Genomic DNA, 22328 nt, shown 5'->3' on the forward strand with positions numbered 1-22328 from the left:
ATGGAAGTTGGTTTGACAGTAGAACTTCTCAAGAAACAGCAGGATAGTTCTGCATTGTGGGTAACACCACATGTACACAGATCCAAAGCCAGCCATGGGGCCAGAGTAAATGGCAATGCATACACACCCTAAGAAATCAACCTGGAGGAAGAAAAGTAAGCATGTCAATGCTACTGTACTTACTTACAACATATTTTTAAAATTACTTTGCAATTGTTTCTGCCCTATATTACCCAAAACACAAAGGACGAGCCACAACCCTGTGAGCTAGGGGTCCAGGGGGTTCTGGACTTGAACTTTCGGACTCAGTGTTGCTCAACCCAAGATTCAATGTAGGGCCGGTGTGTGGAACCTATTTAAACCTGATGGCCACATTCTCTTCTGGGCAACTGTCCAGGGGCACACGCCTGTGGTGGGCGGGGCCAGAAGCAAAAGGGGGCAGAGCAACAAATGTTGCTCTCTCTCCTTTCTCTATCCTCCGCACAGGCAAGCAAAAGGCATCACCAGAGTACAATGACAAATTCCACCTGGGCAAAGGCACTCAAGGAGGGTGCAGAAGGGAACGTGGTGTGGCCTGGAAAGAGTCCTGAAGGGCCAGAAAAAAAAGGAGCTGTTTGGCCCCTGAGGGTCCGAGGCTCCCCACCCCTGACATGGGAAGAGTAGAGAGCGCAGCTGCCTTCAGCTGATGGCTGAATGTCAGAACGGAGGCAGCCTCCAAGCTGATCCGATGGGCTTGAGCAATCCTGGCTGAACTGGTTGCCTCTCCCCCACCCCCAAATAGCTTATCAGCTAGAGAGAGTGCCTGTTCCAACAAGAAGACTCTCCTGTCCTCCTCCTCCTCATGACACCAGTCTGTTCTCTATGCATTGCTGTTCAATTTCCTAAGCTCCCCCCTGTTTACTTCCCAAAGATTCCAATCTAGCTCTTGGATCTTAGCTGGGCTACTGGTTCACCCCTTTTTGATCTCTGTGTTGCTCTCAATGACTGCCTAACTTCGACCCTTTGCAAAGCAGCTGGCCTTGGTTGCTGTGCTACCAGTCTGGCCATGACATTGTTCCTGGTCTTCATCCTAGCAAGTCTGCTCATGCTAGGTTTCTGCTACCCTCATTCTGCAAACAGGAGAACTTGGGGCAAGATTGTCCCACTGAAGCAATCCCACAAGTACTTCAGCGTATGGTTCAGCGCAATGTAGGCCCATTCAAACCACATTTTCTGTGTTGGTCCAATTGTGTGAACTGGAGCCCAGAGGGAAGAACTTCTGGTACTGTACCCACCGGCCACTTCTCGAATCTCAAAATGGCCCCCAGAATGTCATGGTGGATTAAAAAAAAAAAGTCCAAGAAGAAAGGGAGGCAGGGAGAAGTTCCGATCTGGTTGCTGCTGAATGTCTCCAAGGTGGGAGTCCAGCATGCCTACCCTGCCTGCCTCTTTGTCCCCATATGACTCCAACACAGCAAGATTAAAGAGACCAAACCATGACCATAACAGGCACATGAAATGTTTCAGTCCCAGGCCGTGACAGAACCGTGAAGTTCAGGCCAATTTACTGTGAAAACAAAAATATGCTCTAGTTTGAGCAGGCAACAGAGCTTGTCTTCTCTCTGTGGGATGCTCAAGTAATCTGATGTTACAGAACTTCGGGTCCCTTCCCAAGCCTAGAGGCTGGACTGCAGGGAGAGCTTCCTGGTTTCCTCATTTCTGTGGGAGACACTCCCTCTCAACCCACGAACTTTCCATTGGGCCATCTCCCAACCATCTATAGCTGCCAGAAGAGCTACATTATGCCTCAGATTGCTTATCACCAGCTCTGTGAAGGGTTGAAGAAGAGCCGGACTGCGGGCTTATCCACACATACCTTTCTTCCGCTCACTCCAGGCATAGGTCTGCACTTTAAAGCTCCACGTCCAAGCATTCCCACCCCTCCCGGAGCTTTCCCTATGAAAACCTGCTCTTTGGTGCTCAAATGGAGCAAAAGGTTTTTCTGTGGATTGCCATTTGCTCTGATCCAACTTTAAAGAGCAGGGTTTTATGGGCGAAACTCCAGAACAAAGAAAGAAAGGGGGGGGTACTTGGACACAGAGGTTTAAAGAGCAGACCATGCCTGGAAAAAGCAGAGGAAATGTTTGGAGAAGCCCCGTGCCGTGTCTCACAATTCCTTTCGCCTTCTAAAGCCAGCCTGAAGTGTACTAGCGTAACCCAAGCAGAAATGCAAGTATGCAAGGCAGGTTCAATACGAAAGTCTTCAAAGGGGTTGTTTGCAGGGTGAGGGGAGACAAATGCAAAAGCATTTGATCCTTTTTCAATACAGGCAGACACAATACCATGCATTGCAGTTCAGTGAATTGCTTAGCGTTAATATATCTGTGCTAGACTATGTGTGCATGAGCATTACTCTCTTTGCACAGCCACTGTAGGTACACGTCTTGTTGCAAGCAGGTGGAACCGGGTGTGCTTCTGTGCAAGGCTATGCGTCACTGGGTACAACCTGCATCTTTTTGCGTCTGCTTGCCATGTGTGCACATCAATGGTGCTGGGTGCTTGTGGTGACCGTAGACTTGTTGTATGTCAGCAACCAGTTTGTTGTTATGTCAGCAATTAAATTGGCCACAAGCCCAATCTGGAGCAGAGGACAATGATGAGGGACTATCCCTCTTCCCCTTATCATGGACTTACTTTGAATCAGGAGCTCTGGCAATTTGCAGGGCCTCAGCCACCCTGCTCAGCGCGAAGCATCATGTCTAAGAAAAAAAGAACTCACCAACTTCAGCAAAGTTTGGGCTACTGTTTTAAAAACAAAACAGCAAGCTTCTAGACCAGGCACCCCCAAACTTCATCCCTCCAGATGTTTTGGACTACAATTCCCATCATCCCTGACTACTGGTCCTCTTAGCTAGGGATCATGGGAGTTGTAGGCCAAAACATCTGGAGGGCCGCAGTTTGGGGATGCCTGTTCTAGACCTCTTCAATCCACAGGAAAACCCTGAAAAATGTGCAAGCATCATTTCTTGTTTGACATACATGCCACATTTATTTTATCCCAGTCTTTCAACAAGTTGCTCAGAGAAGCATCCAGATTTTGTCTCACAACTCCCCTTTGGGGGAGAATGGGCTGACTGATAGAGAGTTGTTTAAGGTCACCCACAAAGTTTCACGGCTGAGCAGGGCTATGAATCTGGTCTCCCTTGTCCATGCCCAACACTCACGCACTTTGCCCATGCAAAGTTGTGCAACTCTGTTGCACCTATAGAAATGGATTGCACCCATAGCAAATAGCCTGCATAGGATTCCAAGGTCAAAATTAGTCACTGAACAGGATGCCACAGAGTCCATCTCCCTGCAACATGTTACCATTGCTTTAGCACAGAGATTAGGCTCCCAAAATATGTCTCCTGATCATGATCCTGGGAAGGAAGGGCAGGAGAGATGTAGTGACTCACCCAGGAAAAAAGGAGGAAAGAATGAATTCAATGTACGTTTCATAGACTCACAGGACTACAAGGGACCAGGAGTGGGTCAAGTTGAACTGGACACACAAACATAGGGAGAATTATCTACATTGCAGCCACCCACAGGATTAAACGGCAGAATTAAAACGAGTGTGCCAGGTATATGCAAAGTTTTGATGTCCACTGACTAGTACATGAGGAGAAAGCTGGGGTGGACTCATATGCTCTGGGGTCCTCTATGCCCCACACAACAGCTGTCATGGGTTCTCCTTGCCCCTCTCCCTCTGATCCAACCCTTAGGCGTCATTTCAACTGGAAGTGAAGCCTGAGGCCCAAGCCACGCATTGCAAAGAACCAGCCCACAGCTCCCTCATAATACTTAAAGATGTGTGACGTGATGTCAATATTTCCCCTTCCCCTACCCCACTTCTCTGACTGCCATTGGGGGGGGGGAGAGCAGGGAACTGGCAAGTGAAAATGACATCATGTTCTGTGCCTTTGAGCATTGCCAGAGATCAGGGAGGGGAGGAAGAAAAAGAGATGTGTTCACTGTAACATGTAGATTGAACTTAGAACAGAGTTGCCAGGCCGTAAACCGGAGAAGGAGCATTCTTGCCCCAGTCCGGGTCTGCTCCTGCTCATTCTTCTCCCTGAAATGTTTGCCAGCATTTCAGTTGGCAGCTCCTCAGGGCAGGGACCTATCATGTTTGTTACGCTGTCCTGCAAAGTGCCAACATCAAGGAGAATGTATTCTGACAAACAGTAAAGCATTTGAATCATGTCTCCTTGCAAGAAGGGGGAAGGAAAGCATTTTGATTTTCCAGAAAAAGAAAGAAGAAAAAGTTCTCATGATTGGATTGCAACTGAGAGGTTTTTAAGAGTGGAAAGCGGGAGGGCTGGCCTTCTGATTTATCATGGTGAGCCAAAAACAGAGAGCACACAACTCTTTCAGTGGCTGTTACCAGCATCTCATTTTACTTCTCCTGGAGCATCTTCCTGGCCAGTGGCACCGGGCAGGGAGTTCACCATAGGTCTCCAGGGAATGACCTAGAAGGCTCTACCCAGATGCAGTAAATGGATGATCTGCAGGTTTTTAACACACACACACACAAGCAGATTTTTAATATATATATATATACAGTATATATATAGAACACCCTGCTTCAAACCAGTTAAATTGGCAACTCCGAAGAAAGCTGCCTTCAATCTGCACAACCCTCTCTTGGGAGTGTGGCGGGGGGAGGCTTGTGCCTTTTTGCTGGCTCTTAATTCCAGAATCTCAAAGAAGTGGAGAAACCACAGAGAGAAGGCAGGCAGGGAGAGGCAGCGCCGCTTCACTCAGCTCCAAGCCCTGCTTTGCAGAACTGGGCACTGTTCTTTGGCAAAAAAAAAGGGATGGGTTGGTGTGGGACATTGAGGCGAGAGGCTGGAGCAGCTGATGTTTTTACAGTGGATGGCTGCCAGCAAAATCTTCAGGCACTGCACCCCTGATTTCCACCTCCCCTCCTCCTTCCCTCTCCTCCCCCCCTCCCACTCCAGCCAGCCAAGGGAAGTGTGGGGCCGGGTTGGGCTCAGCTGGCGTCACTGATGCCTAATCCATTCAAGATGGGGAGGCACAGCACACAAGCAGTACATGCAGTTTGCTCAGAGAGTCACACCCAGCAACACACATACACACGCACAAAGCACATGCGGGGTACACACAATTACACACAGGAAGCCCAGGCATATGAACACAACCCCGCAAAACAAGTCCAACACACACAAATAGCTCTCTTATATTTTTTTCGGACGGAGGCTTCCTCAACCAAAAGCAGACAGCCACACTGACCATCAGTGTGGTGTGGTGCTTAGAGTGCCTGGGAGACCCGGGTTCAAATCCCTGTTCAGTCATGAAGCTCTCCCTTCTGTTTCCTAGCCTAACCTACCTCACAGGGTTGTGAGGATAAAATGAGGGAGAGAACTATTTTCTTCTCTGCTATGCACGCCTTGGAAGACAGACCGGATATAAACATTGTAAGTAAGTGCACATACTGTATATACAAAGGCACCAGTCCCTGGGGTTCCCTGGCCCAGCTCCCGTGCATTTCACAACAGCCCTGCACTAAAGTTTCCTATGCTAAACCTCTCCAGAAAGGAAGCTAAGAGGTGAGAGATATTTCAGCAGCTTGCACTCTGCATAAACCAAACGCTCTAGATGACACCAGAGATAAGTGGGTGATCTTCCTGATCTCACAAACCCTCCTTGTAAAAGAGAGTGACTGTACACAGCAGAGGCAGAACCTGAACTCAGGCCATCCAGATCCAAGGTCACCTTTTGGTCTACTGAACCCACCTACACTTCATGGATGGGACCAAAACCTCTGGGGTCAACCTTTGTTCCTCTAGCAGCACCATTTCCCTCAGTTGCCAGCAAGCCTCCTACTTCTTCAGACAACTCTGCACTTCCTCTCTGTTTGCAGCTGCCTCCAAGAATGCCTGAGGGATTAAACTTCTTTCACTTCTATTAAGTTCCACCTCAAAAACTACCTTTGCCACACAACCTTCGGAGAAACCACTTAGTCCACATAAACACACTTTGGTGTAGGCAACTCAGACACATACTATTTCCCTGTTCAGCCACTGTTCAGCCTTGTTCAGCCATCATTCTCCCTTTAACATCTGTAGTCTCCCTTGGGGGGGGGTTCGATTGTAAGCTCCTTGGGGCAAAGAACTGTCCTTTTGACCTTTACGATGTGTGCCATGCCCTTTGGGGGCACAATATAATGGAAGAAGAAGAAGAAGAAGAAGAAGAAGAAGAAGAAGGAGAAGGAGAAGGAGAAGGAGAAGGAGAAGGAGAAGGAGAAGGAGAAGGAGAAGGAGAAGGAGAAGGAGAAGGAGAAGGAGAAGGAGAAGGAGAAGGAGAAGGATCTGTAACACAGGAGTGGAGAATCACAGAATTGGTGGGCCAGATGTGGCCCTCCAGACCTTCAGATCTGCTCTGTGGTACTTTCTCCAGACCACGCCTCCTTCCCAGGCCACACCCTTTTCCTAGGCTACACCCATCTGAATTGTGAGAATGCCTCTTACTTGCATAACTGAAAAGAGAATGGAGAAACATGCAGGTAGAAAGATCTGATTTCTAGAGCCACTAGGGTGGGGTGGTAAGATCACTTGCCTTGAACAGAAAATAGTACTCATTTACCCTACAACAAGACAAGCCTACTCAGGTATTTCTAAAATTGATGTGTGTTTATTGTTATTTTAACTTTTCAAAAGTCTTAAATTATTGTTTTCAAGTCTTCTAATTGATAATTTTATTGTTTTACCTTCTTTGAGGGCTTTTAAATATATATTTTTTAAAAACGAGTGGTGTGTACATTTTACAAAATAAAAATTATAAAAAAAATATCCCAGACAACTATAAAAATAATGTTAAATTGCATTTTCTTGCCAAGAGGCTCACTGAGGGCAGCAAGCTAGGCATTTCCACTGGCCCTATTCATGCAGCCTAACACAGCGAAGCACATTCAGGGGCTGAAATCAGCTGATGGGGAAGGAGAAAAGCAGGGGCCCATAACAATGGACAGAAACAGACTGGAGTTGTTTTTTACACAAGTAAAAACTGAGCAGTGGAAATTTCAGTAGCAGGACCCCTAACAGACCCTCCAAGTGTCCCTATTTTCTAGGGACAGCCCCAGATTTACAGAAGCTGTCCCGGTTTCAGACTTGGTCCTAGAATGTCCCGTATTTCCTTAGGACATCTCTATTTTCATCAGATAAATGTCGGAGGTTATGCTCTAAAGGTTCACAATCCTTCTCAACTTGCAGGTTTCAAGAGGGGCAGGGAGCGTAGAAACAAAACTTGCACAAAACACATACACATGACTTGTTATGGCACTAAAGAAAACACCCAGCTTGGGCCTGGCTCCATATATCTCAGTTCAGCCATGATCTCACTGAGGAGCCGTTGGTAAGTGTCGGACCCATCTGCCAACCTCCACATTCCCTGTCTCTGCAAGAGGGGATGATGATAGCAACCTGCTCCACAGGGGTGCCCACAGCCACCAACATGCTGAAGGCGGGCAAAGCGTTTTTTTGCACAGCGGGACCTGTTTAAATATGCCGTTTTTACACACAGTTGTTCTCCTCCGCGTACGCACACAGGCCTTTGTGTCAGGTTTGCAGCACACGCCTCCCGGCATGCTGTGTAACCAAACACTCTTTCCCTGAACGCACACAGAGAGCCCCTCGTTCCGTACGCTTACACACCCTGCTCCGCTTGGTAGAATAATATGTATGCCAAGCTTCTATTCTTCCCCATCCTTCAATTATTCTGTGATTTCTTGGTTTTCACAGGCAGGTTTCCCACTGACAAAGGATACCCCAGTCCTCAAGGGGGAGAGGAATAGAATTGGGGAGGGGGGGGGGAGTTTCCTTCTTTCAGCCTAACTTGAGCCAAGGCTGAGCAGTGACAGAATCTGTTTCTCGAGCCAGATCAAAGATGCAAATGGAACGTTATCTCTGAGAACATACAGAGTCCATTTTCCTCACCTACGAGCAACCACGCAGCCCATGCAATTGGGGTTTGGGCTTCCAGGCAAGCTTGCCTGAGCATACAAATATCTTTGAAATTATTGATCATCACCACCACCACACACACAAAAAGAAACCGTTGTGGTTGAGGGATCACTTGTTGCAGGCAAACTGTAGCTTCAAGAAGGCCTGCCTTTGTTCTAAAGTAGGTGTGATTGGAGAATTATTTCACTTCACTTCTCCTTCTAGGCAAGGGCTGGGCAACTTGTTGCCCTCCAAGATGCTACTGGCCTCCGACTCCCATTAGCCCCAGCCAGCATGGTCAGTGGCTCTCTGCCTTACGGGGCAGGACGCTTGGTAACACCACACAGAAGTTAAGTAAACAAACACCTGGAGGGTACCAGGATCTGTAGGATGGGAAACAGGGGTTAACTTCAGCCAGGGACTGGGCCTAGAAAGTGTGATGTGGTCAGGAAGAGTCATCTAAGAATGTGCAGACTGCAACGCAGCTCCTGGCCAGGGCCGTCTCCAATAGGTCGGGCGCCCTGGCGCTGAGGCACTGAGACCGCTCTGGCGCCCCCGCCCTCGCAGCGCGCAGCATGGCTTCTGTGCGGCTTTGCCGCGCAGTGCCCCCTGCCAGCCCCGCGCACTAGCGCCCCGCGCCACCGGGACTGCACCTAGAGCCGGGCCTGCTCCTGGCCTGTATGTGCATGGCATGTGTGTGTACATATTATATAAGCATGTGTATAGAACAGGGGTTGTTAACATGTGGCCCATGTACTCCGGGGGGGGGGGTGTCCAGGGATGAGCTTCAGGGAGCACGTGAACAGGGTGCCCCCCCCCGTACAATAAAATAAATGCCATGCAAAAAGTTGTACGTATGTGCATTTTTCTGAGGCAGGGTCCATATTTTTCAACAGATTCTCCAAGAGGTCCATGAACTGCAGAAAGGATAAGAACCATTGGTATAGTAGAAGTAGATATAGAAATATATTATTAAAGAGGCCTAATTTGTGCAGGACAAAAGAAGCAGACACCCCTCCCAAAAGGAAATAATCTGTTTCTTGTGAAAGGACCACTAAAAAATAAATCCCATTGATAAAGGACAATAATCTCAAAATACATGCAGTAAACATCATCATCATCATCGGGGCTCCCCCCCCCCCCCAGAACTCAGTTCCAGCACCTCTCAAGTAAGCGCCATTAGCATTCTAAGAAAACAAGGGAGGCGTTCATGGTGAGTTCTGGCACCTCTTTTTCTAGGAAAAATAGCACTGATAACAACAACAGACCCTTCAAGCGTTCCTCTTTTCCAGGGACAGCCCCAGATTTACAGAAGCCTTCGCGGTTTCTGATTTGTTCCCAGAATGTCCCGGTTTTCCCTAAGAGGTCCCTATTTAAATCAGAGAAATGTTGGAGGGTCTGGACTTATGTGACCCCTAGCCAAGAAGGTAAGTAACTACAGTATACAACTTTTAGAAGACATTTGTAGGCAGCTCGGTATAGGGAAGGTTTTTTTTTTTAAAAAAAATGTTTAATAGTTTGTAATGTTTTTATATATGTTGGAAGCACTCAGTCAGTTGGCTGAGGTAGAAATAATAAAAATTATTATTATTATTATTATTATTATTATTATTATTATTATTATTATTCAATAGGATGTCCCTTTTTTATTCAGATAAATGTTGGAGGGTATGCAACAACAAACAACAACAACTTTTCTTCAGCGTATTTGGTGTTTTCTTCCTTTGTTTTTCCTCGTCACACAGACCTTGGAATAACCAAGTGCATTTGGTCACACAAGGTGTACAAGGCACCTGGTAGATTCCAGGTTGATCTGTGGTAATTCCTGTTCTAGCAAGATGATGCTCAGTGCCGGGATCCTTGACTGCGTGGTATGTGAACTGTGAGTCCCCTTGGTTCTATTCCCTTGCTGTGTTTTGGTTACAGGCCTGCTACATACTATGAAAGACAAATCTGTGGGTGGCGGGGTATGCATGTTCCTAGCTTATACCCTACACACAAAGCCTGCTTCCCTCTGCCCCCCCTTCTTAATTGGCCACATCTCTTTCTTCTGAGCAAAGGGTTAAGGGCAAGAGACAGCTATACAATGGGAGCCCACATGAGCCCCATCAGGACAAGCTATCGTCAACATGGGCTTCTTCTCCAGGACGCAGCGCTGCGCCCAAGGGGAAATGCCGCCGGAACAAAAAGGGTATTCATGATGTAAATCATCCGCCTGACAGCAGGAGGCCTGCCAGGCTCCTGGCCAAGTCTGATCCCACACACTACCCACCCCAAGCTCTCCTGATCTGCAGAAGGTGATCCTTCCAATGCCCAGGGCTATATAATTCTAATTCATGAACCCCAGAACAAATTTACATAGGCAGGACTTGGGCACCCTTGACCTCTCTAAATTGCATCTCTGCCTAGTCTCTGCCTATGTGTATTCACGTAGGGACAAGGGTGGCTGAAATATACTTGGAGCCGAGAGTGAATTTCATGCCCTTTATTCAGCTTGTAGTAGCAAAAGGAGAAGAAAAGGAATGGCTCTTTCCCCAAAACGTCTGCTTATATACATTATTTACACAATGGGCCTTGCGTGATTGGCTACTTCAGGGCTACACCTGTGGGCCAATCAGGTTGCGGATTGACTTCCGCCAGCAGCCTGATTAGCTGCTCCTGTAGGCCAATCAGGTTGTGGATTGACTTCTGCCAGCAGCCTGATTGGCTGCTCCTGCAGGCCAATCAGGTTGCTGATTCACTTCCACCTGGAGCTGGATTGGGTGGCTCCTGTGGACCAATCAGACTGCTGCATTCAGGATCCTATTGTTCGAGGATTCAGCTCAGTACATAACAGTGGCACTGTGGTCTAAACCACTGGGCCTCTTGGGCTTGCTGATTGGAAGGTCGGTGGTTCGAATCCCACGTTGCTCTGTCCCAGCTCCTGCCAACCTAGCAGTTCGAAAGCATGCCAGTGCAAGTTGATAAATAGGTACTGCTGCGGCAGGAAGGTAAACAGCATTTCTGTGCACTCTGGTTTCCGTCACAGTGTTCCTTTGCACCAGAAGCGGTTTAGTCATGACCCAGAAAGCTGTCTGCAGACAAACACCTCGGCCTGAAAGCAAGATGAGTGCCGCAACCCCATAGTCGCCTTTGGACTTAACCGTCCAGGGGTCCTTTACCTTATATAAGAGTAGACCCATTGGAATTAAGGCACCTTTCTCATGTTCCTTAATTGCAATAGGTCTACTCTGAGGAAAATATTGTTGAATACTACCCTATCTTTTTTCGGTGCAGCTGTTCTGTATTTTAACCAAAACAGCTACCTTCATGAGTTGGTGGAATTAGGCATGGTCGCTGCTGGAAAACAGGTGATGAAGAAAAAACAGAAAAAGGGTGTGTGGCAAGAATGCCATGTCGTTGCATACCTCAACAATGTCCATCTACCCTGGGTGGAGGGTACAGTTCAATGCAGCCACAGTCAGAATTGGAGCCCTTTTATGTCATATTATTTTCCCTTATTGGATTATTCACTAATGTGGAAAGTCCAAATTCACTGGGAGAGAAAGTTCAGGCTTCCATTTGGATGTGAAGGAGGTCATGTGGATACTAGCAAAAAAACCTGAGGCACAAATAGCCCCTGATGCACATTAAACTCCAGTGTGGAGATACCTATTGCTTTCTAATCATATGAGCATTTAGAATGCCAAATTCTGCACCCGACACCACATTCCAAATTTGCGCTGCAGAAATTGTATAATATTATCCTTTTCGTTTCCAACTCTTTAGGTTGTTTTTCATCTCCTTTGGTTCCCATCAGGGGCAAGAAAGTTCTTTTTTTTTTAATCCGCACTAAAACGAATGCTGGGATTTTAACAAGCACTTTCAGGCCACAAAACAAAGCGTTCAAGGAACAGAGGCAGCCCACAGACCTTAAGGCAGCCCAGCTCAGCCCTGCTACAGCAGGAGGTCCTTCCAAGGAGCTCAGTGTATCCAATACAGCAATTTGCACCATGTTTTCCTCACAACCATCCTATGGCATAGCCTAGGCTAAGATGCAGCCGTCAGAAAATCACATGGTAAGATTGAACCCAGGTTGTCCCACTGAACTTTATTAACTACACCACCATGGTGTAGGGATCAAAGCCCTCATCCAGACTGGGTCTGTATGCTGTTGTTCTTTCGGAGGTATATTCTGCAACATGTTGTTTGTGCAATAAAAGTAGTGTGTGTGTGTGTTATACTGCAGCATTCCACATTATCTGTCATCCTGTAATGCTTACCCAATGTTACCACTTGATTGCCATATGGAGGGGCACTCTTGCACAAAAAACCCCCCCACAATACTTGTGGTGTAAAAAGCAACAGGATTCCAACAGGAAGTTACAGAACATGCACGGATTGGAAAGGAAGCAGTACACCCACCCCAAAAACATCTGCAGGTATAAACAGCACAGAAAGCTTGATTGCGCATAAATGTCCCCGTACCATCTATACCCTCCAAGTGTCCCAATTTTACATGGGCAGTACCGGAATTACGAAAGCCATCCCGGCTTCTGATTTGATCCTGAAATGTCCCTATTTCCACCACCAGCGCTGTCAGTGCCAACCTCTGGGAGGAGGATGAGCCAGTGGCAGCTGAGAGGGAGCCCCCCCCCATTGCTTCTTCATGGCCTCTCCATGGCTGCTACTGCTGCTGGCCTCCTCCCTTGGGCATCCTGTAGCGGCTGCTGGAGAGCAGGCGAGGAGGAGGAGGAGGAGGAGGAGGAGGAGGAGGAGGAGGAGGAGGAGGAGGAGGAGGAGGAGGAGGAGGAGAGGCTGTGGCCACCCAGGCCCTGCGTTTTCACACTGGCTCTCCGGGGCAGGCAGTGGGCTGGGGCTGCCCTGAGCGGGAAGAAAGGGGGCGTGAAGCAGAGTGCAAAGAATGGGGGGTTAATTATTATAAAAATGCTTTGTGCATCTGTGACTAATCTTGCCCCTTTCTAAAATTAATTTATTTGTGTGTGCTTTTCTATTTGTATATCTAACATAAAACAAAACAAAACAAAACAAAATAAAATCGGGATTAAGAGGTTTTCTCAGGACAGTGGAGGGTGTGTCTGTTGTGTCCCACTGGTGGCACGCACTCTTCTTCTGATTGGAAATGCTCTATGGGATGGGGTGGAGACAAAAAAAGAGGGGTTGAGGAGGGTCAGTGGAGGGAGAAATGTCCCTATTTTCATCTAAGGATGCTACCAAATCTACCCCACTGCATGCTAACAGAATGTCCTGCCTTGGGTTGGGAACAGTGTTTGAAACTCCCATTGTTCTAGGTGCATTTTGCGACAGGGAATTTCATGAGCACAAGCAGTTTCTGAGCTCTGGGCACAGTCCTGCGCCTAAGATTTCAGATTAAAACTGCAGAGTGGAAGGAAAGGAGGGCCTTTTTCTGCCTCCACACTTCCAGCTACTCTCTGGAGAAGAGACCCTCTTAAGAATATTAAGGGGGGTGGGTGGGCAAGGGAAGGACTAGACCATGTGAAAAATGAACATAATATTTTAGCTGTAGATCATTCATTTTCAGCTTTGTATTCTTTGTATTAAAAAAGCACCCCTAGACATTCCGTTGCTGCGCCAATAACCTAGGTTTAAGGTGCCATTTAGCTCCTGGCTTTCATATCTCAGTTTCTAACACTGGGTGGGGAGTATAATCATGATGGGGTGAAGGGAGAAATATCCTCGTGCCATCTTCCCAGCCTGCAAACAGCTGTTTGACAAGAAACTGCCATAGCTGAGTGGCAGACCAGCTGCTTTCTAGTCTCAAGTTCGATCCCCAGCATCTCCAGGTAGGGCTGGGGTCCTGGAAAGACTCTCTGTCTAAAGCCCTGGAAAGCCACTGCCTGCCAACATGGAGAAAATGCTGAGCAAGAGGAACCAAAGGTCTAACTTGGTATAAAGCAAAATAAAAAAATTCCTTCAGTAGCACCTTAAAGACCAACTAAGTTTTTATTTTGGTATGAGCTTTCGTGTGCATGCACACTTCTTCAGATACACTGGAAACAGAAGTGCCAGACCCTTATGTATATACAGAGGGTGGGGGGGTGGGAATGGGTGATGGGCTGATGGGAGTGGTAAACCTGTAGATGGCTGTTAACGACTGCTGATGACTGCAATTGGTTCTGCGGGGAAAAAGCAAGGGCTGAGGCGCTAAAGAAAGCTTGATCATGCATAATGAGATAAGAATCCAATGTATTTGTTCATCCCAGGTGGCTCCATGGTTTTAAGCTTGGTAATGAGTTCCAATTCAGAAACTTCTCTTTCCAGTCTGTTCCTGAAAATTTTCTGTAATAAAACAGCTGCTTTGAGATCTTGTATAGAATGTCCTGGGAGATTGAAGTGTTCTCCTACTGGTTTCTCTGTCTTGTGGTTCCTGATGTCAGATTTATGTCCATTTATCCTTTGGCGTAGGGTTTGGCCTGTTTGTTCAATATAGAGAGCTGAAGGGCACTGTTGGTATTTGATGCCATACACAATGTTAGAAGATGAGCTCATTCCCACCACCCACCACCCTCTGTATATACATAAGGGTCTGGCACTTCTGTTTCCAGTGTATCTGAAGAAGTGTGCATGCACACGGAAGCTCATACCAAAATAAAAACTTAGTTGGTCTTTAAGGTGCTACTGAAGGAATTTTTTTATTTTGCTTCGACTCAGACCAACACGGCTACCTACCTGTAACTTGGTATAAAGCAATTTCTCATAATCCTATGCAGACTTGACAGACCGAGAGTGTAATGGCAAAGGAGCAAAGGGAAAGTCCGCCCTGTGCATCCTACCCCCCACCCCAAACACCAGAGGGCCGGGCTTGAATGTGGGAATCCAAACTTCAGCGCGTATGGCAAGCAACTCTCCCCCTCCTCCTCGCCAGCCCCACAAGAGCTGCTGTTGCAAGATTAAGCCATGGCTCTTACTTACGTAGCTCCCCGGGAGGAAGGTTGGGATACAAATGCGATAGGTCAGGCATTCCAGCTACTTTTCAAGAAAAATGAGGAAATACTGGAAGGAGTTCAGGGAAGGGCCACAAAAATGACTGGGAGATTAAGGGCGTAAGTGGCAAAGCCAAATGAGCCCCATCGATCCAGCACGTCAAGAGACTGATCTGTACTGTGCATGGCAGCTGGCTGATTCCGGTGGATGGAAACCGGGGCGGGGGGCGCATGGGGGGAGAGTGGGATCCACAAGGAGGGATGGGGGAGAAAATTTTGATTCAGTTTGCACTTAAAGGCAAACGTGCCTAATTCACACTTTTCGAAACAATTTGCGAACAAGCAGGCAGCCGTCTTTAGAAATTTGCATGTCTCTGAATTTTGCAATGCAGTTCTCCAGCTCCGTACTGTGTGCCAGCAAAGGCACATGGGTAAGGTAAAATGTGCATCAAACTGCATATGTTAGTGAACTGAACATGCAAAAAGACATTAAACCTTGGAAGTTTCATCTGCTAAAATATGTATATTAGGCAAAATGGCCTGCAAAATGTGGACATTACCCTGTTTTCCAAAAAAAAAAAAAGACATACCCGTAAAATAAGCTGTAGCAGGATTTCTGGTGCTTTAATTGTATGGTGCAAATGTGGCTCAAGTCTTATTAAAGGCTTACCACAGGACTGCAAGGACTACCATGTCCTTCCCGCCCCTGTCACCGATCACATAAAGTGTTTTGTCAGTCCTAAATAAAGCTTAGACTGTCCCATCCCATTATTTTGGTAAACAAGGCACAAAAGAAGAGAGAAAACCCTTTCCCCAAAATTCAAATAACTGATGGCAAAAGGATGGCTATGCAGCAGCGTATAAAGGTACATATATCTCGCATTAAATGATCTTGTGACAGGCCCCACATGAAACTCTGGTTTACTGTTCTGCATCAATACACATTAAACATGGGCTCTGAATAAATTCAGACTGAAAATGAGAAGTGGGATTCTAACCAGTGGGACGAAGTTCTGGAATAATTTCCAAATGAGAGTCATGGGAGAATAAACTTAATTCCCTCTGTGCAGCTAGATAATTTTATGAGTGGAGACCTTTGTGATGGATTTGCCTTTGGTGAGGATGGGGTGGGGTTTAGGGGTTACCTCTGATGTGGACTAACAAAAACACCAATCAATGCAACCCAGTAAGCCAAATTCTGAGACAAAAACAGCTACATTCTGCGGCCTGTATATATTGCGGATAAAGAAATCTGAACATAGCTGCTCTTTTGCATGATTTACATTTAAATCCGATGCATGTCTACTCAGAAGTAAGTCTCAGTAACTTCAATGGGGCATTTAGGATTGCCGCCTTATTCTTCTGCCATGGAGCAAAAAGCTGCAGATGACAAAAGGCTAAACTTTTGACGGTTGGAAACCTTCAGAGATTTGATCTAGATTCTGAGATATTTCACCAGACATTGCCCACACATTTCTTCACAACCCAGGGGGGCTCCTATTTGCGCCAATGCACCAAAAAAAGAGAGAAATTATTAGGAAGAAGAGACCTGAATTACAACACCCAGAGGTTTATCTGTAGTTCTGCAGAATTGGCCATACCCACCATGTTCCTCATGGGCTTCTTCCTCATCCCAGCCATACAAGGGCACCCACCCATCTGCTTTTCTTTTGTAAGAGGTTGAACCTATCACCTCCCCAGCATGCAGTGGAAAGAGCACCAGTGGCCATTCTATAGTTTTACACCCCTCTAGGAATAAATGAGACAAGGAGCTGATTTCTCAGGTTTGGCCAAGTTCTGTTCGTTACAACCATTTTAAAAAAATCCATCACACATATCACATTTTCTCTTTTGTACTTAGCTGGAAGCTGTCTATTCCAGGGTGAATACTTCTTCAAAATACTTCTTCAATATAGTAAGAACATTAGAAGAGTCCTGTTGGGTCAAGTCAATGGCGTTTCTATTCCAAATAGCCATATAACATCCCGTCCTTCCAGTGTTGGGAGTGCAGATTCTTAAAAAAGAGAGCAGCAAATAGGCTTTTTACTCGGCCAACGCTGCAGCAGTAAGACTCCCTTTTCCATTACACATATGTGATGTGATCGCTGCAAGATCTGAGCTAACATGAGGCTAGCTCTCAGGGGGAATCTGCTGCCACTGCTTCTGAAAAGGGGGGGGGGGGGTTTGATCCTATGTGGAAGGCCTTGTTCACAGCAGCAGTCCCTTCTCCACTGCTAAATGGCAAGTAGCTGGGTGGGCAGAGGCAGACGCATTTGTAAAAGGACATAGTTTCCTGATGAGGACAGATTATTTCATTGCCTGGCAGCAAGCGCCAAAATATTCTGCATCTCTCCTGTCCCCATAGAGGAGAGGGGGGGGGTGGCGTGTTTCATTCTCATGCCTGATGTCTGACTCCACTTTGAGCTCCTCCGGACAATCTGTTTATGCAGCATTCATTCTGATTTGCTTGGACAAATCTTCCGATTGGACCCAGTCGTTATTGAGCATTCATTCCGATTGGCTTGCATGGAGGTTATGTGGCACTGACAATGAGCACTCACCCTAATTTGTTTGCAGGGTGTTTATACCGGTACATCTTCCCATTAGTCTATTCATCCACACCTTTCAATGCATTTCCCTGTCACTTTCCTTACTGCAAAGTGTTCCTTCTTAAAAGGGGATTTTATTATTATTATTTTGCACTAGGGCAACCCTGTACAACTCCACCCCATGCATTCATATCCATGCATTTAAAGCACATCCCTCCCACCCCGTAAGAATACTGGGAACTGAAGTTTACCATTACAGGACTACAGTTCCCAGAAGCCTTCACAAACAGTTCCCAGGATTCACTGGGGGAGAGGAATGTGCTTTAAATGGCAGAGAGCACTTTCAATCCACTTTAATTATGCAAACTAAAACCTCCCACTATGCACTCGAATCCTTCCCGCAAAATATTGACAGTCAAGATGCATCCGTTGCTAGCGCTGTTCTGAAATATTGCTATCTTTTAGAACTGTTGGGGTGGGGGTTGAATTTCGAAGGGGGGAAGCAAGAGTGTGCAGGAGAAGTTGGGAGAAAAAGATGGCCCACAACTTGTCATCTAGTCCCTCAAATGTCTGTTGTAGTAAGTATTCCCTGCACCACACAGATGGCATGGAAGGGAAGAGACAAAATGAGGGAGAAGTGAGGTTACCAAGTCCCCCGCTAAATAGAGGAGCTTCAATGTATAGTGTATGCCTCCCCGCTTGCAACTTGGCACACCCAATACAATCATGTGGTACAAATAAAGAGCATGATTGCCAGGGACAGCCTACCTATCAGAGGCACCGAGTTCCAAGTGACATTGGGGGAGGGGCTTGTCGGATGCATGTGACATCACCCGTGTGATGTCATGCGCTTCGGGAGGAGGCTGCAAGACCTGACGAGGTCCTCCATCACCACAGGGAGGCCTGAAGAGGCCGCTGCGGGGAGGCCCGGTGGGGCCTGGCCCCTCAAGATTGGGGGGCTCAATCCCTGCATACTTGGTTGTCCTCAGCCCCATAGAATTGACGCCCATGCCACCCATGAGACGTCACCTCCCACAGGTGCCCTGCCCACCTTGCTGCCTCCACTGCTGGTAAAGAAGCAGTGGCGTCAGCAGCAGTGGCTTCCAGCAAGATCTCACTGAACCCTCCTGAGATCTCATGGGAACTTGCTGTCATTGTCGCTGCATTGTGGGTACTGTCACATGGAGGGGGGGCAGCTTATTGTTTTGCCTCAGGCAGCAAAACAGGACGGGTTGTCCCTGATGGTTTTCCATACCTTTGTGCCTTTAAAGGTGTAACAGTGGGAGAGAACTGTTGTCTCCTAGTTCCGCTTGCGAGCTTCCTTGAGGTTGGCCACTGTGGAAGCAGAATGGTGGATTAGATGGACCATTGGGCATGATCCAGCAGGCTCTTCTTACCCTCCGGAAACACCAGCTGCTGCAACATTAGTAAAGCTAAACAATGAAGAGTCTTGGAGCACCTTAAAAGCTGGCATAAGCTTTCACGGACCACATTACACTTGAAGTGCAATCTGGAATTAGTTAATCGCTTATATGCATGGGGGGGGGAGTAGAAGTTGTGAGCTCAGAGGCAAATAACATGCGAAGATACAAGTGGCAATTAACAGGAATATTTACAGCGCCAATTAACAAGGCAGTGACAACTGAAACAATGGTCAGCTAATTAACAAATGTAGTGTAGTTTTTTAAAAAAGAAAAGAAAACTGATTGGCCGCGTGGCACGATCATATTCACAGCAATGTGATCCCTGATTGGATGGGGTCCCAGGAACAAGAAGAAAGAGGGAAGAAATGTCCTGGCACATTAGCCAAGAGGATTTGCAGATATCAACAAATCAGATTGGCTATGCAGCATTCTGGCATCCTCATGTTCACAAAGTGATCCCTGATTGGATACGATCATAGTTCCAGGGACAAAAAGAGGGGAAGAAATGGCACTGCGGCGGCAGCCAAGGAGAGGTCTGGAAACATGTTTTGGGCTGGGGAAAGAGACACATACAAATCTCACATTTCATACCAAACTGGAGAATATTTGTTACAGTTTGATGTGGATTGCTATAGCTTTATAACATATGCTGCAATGAACGAACATTAATTACCACCCAGCTGTTACACACAGATCACTCTGGGTTAACAAATCTTTTATAACAAATGATACTCTCGTCCTGGAAACAAAGGACCCAGGACTATTGATTGGATTTTGAGTGTTATTTCTTGTAGTATTGGTAGTAGTAGTAGTAGTAGTAGTAGTAGTAGTATTTGTTTCACATGAAAACAATAAAACAAGTACAGTACCGTGTTTCTCATATTATAAGACATGTCTTATATTTATTTTTTCCTCAAAAAAACACACTATGGCTTATTTTCAAGGGATGTCTTATTTTTTTCCTCCTCCTCCTGCTGCGGCCGGCATTGCTGCTGCGCCTATCACTATGTCTTATTTTCGGGGTATGGCTTATATTCCTTGAATGCTTAAAAATCCTGCTATGGCTTATTTTATGGGTATGTCTTAAAATATGAGAAACAGGGTATTATACGGAGAATATTTGTTACAGTACTAAAAGGCGCATTCTGCCTTCCAGCCTGTTTAAACATGTGCCTGCCTGCATGAGCAATTTAACATGTCTGGATTGCTGCATGTTAAAATAATCTCTCCCCATCGCATGCTCCCTGCCATTCAGGTTAGAGGCCTCTGAAACCGTCAGTTACAAGGGGAATGCTGCCTTGCTCCATCCGCGCACACATCTGCTGTGCAGACAAGCAAAGGGGTTTGTACATCTTGCACACAGGTGCTGCAGCCCATGCAGCCTGCAGGAGCAATACATGTCCCTGTGACCCGAGAGAAAGCCAGCATGCACAACCGCCCTGGCAAAACTACTGGGATCAATCCATGCACACCGGGGCTTGATGTCTTATTATTATTCAATGTAGAACCCGTTTGCAAAAGCCTGCTCTTAACATCTAAATCAGTCCCTTTTCTGGCTTGGCGGGGGTGGCGGTGGAAAGAGTGCGGACGGGGGGGGGGGGCGGCTTTTCATTTGCTCTCTCCAGTTTTCAGAAGGCAGTTTTGCTCTGGCTGGTAAACTGTTGGGAGAGGCTCCTAATTATAAACAGGTTTAACTGGCAAGAGCTAACTCAGCACAGCCCAGGGTGTGGCTGGGAGGAACAACACTGTACAATAAAACATTTACCCAAAAGAGAGAGAGAGAGAGAGAGAGAGAGAGAGAGAGAGAGAGAGAGAGAGAGAGAGAGAGAGAGGATGAAATTGCAAGTGAGCATAGAAGCAAGAAAGGGGAGGGGTAGGGGGGCTGGGAAGGGAAGGGAAGGGAAAGCATCATAGTCTTGGAAGTTGAGTATCAAAGTCTCTCTTGTCTTGACTTTTTGTAACTTCAGTTCTAAGGGGAAATGTATACACACACAAAAAAACATACACACACACACACACACACACACACACACACACACACTCTTATTAAAAACTTGGCACTGGCTTTCCCAGGGGGAGAATTTCCAGAAGTAAATTGTACGGGAATGTGGTTTTTTAAAAAATAAATCTGCGCCAAAGCCTGGATTTTGGCAGGACAGGGGTAGCAGTAGCAGGAGAAAGGGGGGGGGGGTTGGAGGAGAGAGGAGGTTGGCTTCAAAGCCCCATCTGAATCCAGGCTGAATGGTTTATTGTGAAACCGCTATATTAAGAGTGTGTGACAGGCAATGCATTTTGCAGATCAGAGCTCCAGACATGGCACAGCAGACTGGAAAAGCTTGCAGGGATGGAGCGCCGACAATATTGCAAGAGGGCGGGGGTAGCCGGGGGCGGCTGGGCAAACCTACGTATCACCTACTCGAGGCCCAGAACTGCCAAGGTGTCTGCAGGCAACCCAATACGTAGGCTGGGGCCTTGCACCTTCTTCTGCTAGAAGTAACAGCACTTGTATTGTGAAGCAAGACGACTGCATTCACATGAATGATGAAGACAAACAGCATTAGGTGGCAATTTCAGAGACGCATCCATTCGTCTCGTACAGTTGAAACACACTTTGTACCCATGGAAATATTCTCTGTGCTCTCTGCGCAGGGGGGAATCAAATTCAAGGAAGACGTGTGAAAGTCATCAAGGAGTTCTCTGCTGAGCTTTCTAGAGCAGCGTTTCTCAACCGCTGTTCCGCGGCACACTAGTGTGCCGCGAGACGCTGGCTGGTGTGCCGCGACGTGCCGTGACGAGAAGGGCGATTTGCATTGTCACGTGCCTGGCGGCCGCCAATACACAACACTGACCCGCCGGAAAGGAAGCCGGCCAGGTCACGACGCGGGGCGAGCGCAGCTCTCAACAGCCACCACCACGGGAGGGTGGTTTTAGACAAACTTAAAGAAGCTGGCTGGATGAGCTCAACCTGAAACTTACTGAGCAAAGGATTGTGCTGGCAGAGAAATCAGCGGCTTGTGAAGCCTTATTACAGGAGATTGCAACCAACACAGCAATTGGCAAGTGTTTCTTACAGTCATAATTATATAGTCAATATAGGGCGGCACAGAGTTAATTTTTTTAACTTTTTTAATGGTGGTGTGCCTCGTGATTTTTTTCATGGAACAAGTGTGCCTTGGCCCAAAAAAGGTTGAGAAACACTGTTCTAGAGCAGTGGTAGCCATTGACACTAGGGCTGGCACCAGAAACAGGAATCATGTGCAGAGGGCTCATGGTCAAATCCCTGAACCAGCTGGTGCCAATGCCACTCCTAGATGCCACTGCGAGTTCATGTGGCCTCTCCAGTTGGTGGCAGAAGAAAGGAAGTAAAACAGCCTCTGCACACCTTGTTCTAATCTCTTGGTGGTGATGCAGATTCAACCCAGAAGG

Source organism: Zootoca vivipara, chromosome 2 (assembly GCF_963506605.1).
Source record: "Zootoca vivipara chromosome 2, rZooViv1.1, whole genome shotgun sequence".
NCBI classification, from domain to species: domain Eukaryota; kingdom Metazoa; phylum Chordata; class Lepidosauria; order Squamata; family Lacertidae; genus Zootoca; species Zootoca vivipara.